General features: G+C 39.0%; 1 protein-coding gene across 1 annotated transcript in view; it reads left to right on the top strand.

Moving 5' to 3' along the window:
- Positions 1-2,500, top strand: part of LOC137621656 (uncharacterized) — a 217,435-nt gene that overhangs the window by 52,714 nt on the left and 162,221 nt on the right. The gene's annotated exons all lie outside the window — the stretch shown is intronic.

Genomic DNA, 2,500 nt, shown 5'->3' on the forward strand with positions numbered 1-2,500 from the left:
GCTCAACTTGTAACTTACCATTAGGTAAAGAAAGGGTTTGGCACAGCCTCTTCCTCCATTGCACGTTGATTTTTGGGGTTTTCAATTCCCAGGAGTCGGTACTTTAAAATGGACTGAAGAAATAAGAGCACGCTTCCAGTTAACATCGTCTGCAAGTTTGCAAGCATGCATCCATTCCTTCTTCGATTTTTCTTCTTTTGGGAAACTAGAATATCAAATACCCATATTAATGATCTTTTTGCTATTATTATGGCATCCAAATACAGCACAACGGAATGCATAGCTGCTGGAAGTTAATAAACGGGACAGAGATCAAGTAATACTACCTCTAGTCAGGTGAAACAAACCTCGGCCACCGTCTCTGAAAATTGCAATATTATTATGAAATTTTCACGTATGGTCTGATATAAGGAAAATTTGTACTTCAAATACCTCATCATCATCTCCTCCTACGTCTATTGACGCAAAGGGCCTCGGTTAGATTTCGCCAGGCGTCTCTATCTTGAGCTTTTAATTCAATACTTCTCAATTCACCATCTCCTACTTCGCGCTTCATAGTCCTCAGCCATGCAGTCCTGGGTTTTCAAATTCATCTAGTGCCTTGTTGCGCCCAGCTGAACGTTTGGTAAACTAATCTCTCTTTGGGAGTGCGAAGAGCGTCCCAAAATCATCTACCCCTCATCATTATGTCGTCCACATATGGCACTTGAGTAATCTCTCTTATAGTTTCATTTCTAATCCTGTCCTGCCATTTAACTCCCAATATCGTTTGGAATGCTTTGTTTTCAAATAATCTAAATCTATTGGAGATGGTTTCATTGTCATACCATGACTCATGTCCATAGAGTAACACCGATCTCACTAAACTGATATAATGTCTTGAATTTTATATGTAATTTCAGGCGATTTGATTTCCAAGTCGTACTAAACCTAGCCATTGTCTAATTTGCTTTTTTTCAATCTTTCACTAAACTCTAATTATAAAGACCCTGTATTGGAGATCATAGTTCCTAAATACATAATGATTCTACCTCATTAATCCTTTCTCCTTCCAATGATATATCTTCTTCCATTGCATACTCCGTTCTCATCATCTCTGTCTTTCTTCTATTTATCTTCAGCCCAACCTTGTGTGATATTTCATGCATTCTAGTAAGCAAGCATTGCAAATCCTTTGGCGTTCTGCTAACTAGGACAGCATCATCAGCATACTCTAGGTCTGCTAAATTTATATCAGTAATCCAGTTCATAGTACAATAGAATGAAAATATTTATACCTTTAAAAATATTTTTGGAAAGGTTTCCTTGCATCGTGTTACTACAGGACATATACCTGTCAGGGGAGACTGCTCGTAGCGTGACGTCATGAGCAGTGGGAACATTTTCGGTGGCTGATGAGCCTACCTCTCCGAGTATATTTAAAAGACCTTGATTTAGATCAAGATCTACAGGTGCCGGTTTAGTATGTGGCCTACCTTTCGAATATGGCCTACGAAATTCTATCTGTGTTAGTATGTGGCCTTACCTTGCCTTACCTAACAAGCCAGGTAGGCCACATAACAAACCAGAATAAAAAAGGGTAGGCCACATACGAAACCGGCACCGATCTACATATATAGACTTTAGATTAGACCATTATAAGTATGTGTGGATGAGCTCTTGACAACCGTTTACTACCTAAACTCGTTCTAAAGCACCTCAACTTCGTCGAGCCACCCCCGCCCCCTCTGGCTCGCTTTGCCTATTGTCTTAGAACTTGAAATTGCCTCGTGAGATCTTGTCCCGTTTTACTGACCTTGATGCCACGTGGAGTATGAAGAAGGACATTAAGTACACGTGCAGCTCTCTCTCTCTCTCTCTCTCTCTCTCTCTCTCTCTCTCTCTCTCTCTCTCTCTCTCTCTCTCGTGTGCATACCATTGTGTCAAGTTTTGTTTGTTTTATTTAGAGATATGTTTTTCTCCGTAAAATTGTGCATTATGTTTACAACAATGTCGATACAGGAGTCAATACTACTCAGTATTCTAGAAGTTTTATTGTAGATATGACCAGTTGTGGAAGGATCTTCCTAATCAGGTAATTGAATCGGAGGAACTTGTTACGTTATAACTTGCAGTTGATGTTTTTTTTTTTTATGTTGAACAGGCTGACATGGCTCTTTTTTATAGTTTGTATATGAAAGATCTATTTTAATGTTGTTACTGTTTTTAAAATAGGCTATTTTAATTATTCATTACTTCAACTGTACATTATTTATTTCCTCAAATTATTCCTAAAGAGATTATTTATTTCCTTATTTGTTCTTCACTGGGCTATTTTTTCTTGCTGGGTCCCTTTTGCTTATAGTATCCTCCTTTTCAAACTAGAGTTGTAGCTTAGCTTATAATAGTAGGTTGGCCAGGGCCGGGCAACAGCCACCCATTGAGATACTATCGCTAGACAGTTAGTGGGTCCTTTGACTGGCCAGAGAGTACTACATTGTATCCCGCTCTCTGGTTACGG

This window comes from Palaemon carinicauda, chromosome 28, assembly GCF_036898095.1.
Source record: "Palaemon carinicauda isolate YSFRI2023 chromosome 28, ASM3689809v2, whole genome shotgun sequence".
Classification (NCBI taxonomy): Eukaryota; Metazoa; Arthropoda; class Malacostraca; order Decapoda; family Palaemonidae; genus Palaemon; species Palaemon carinicauda.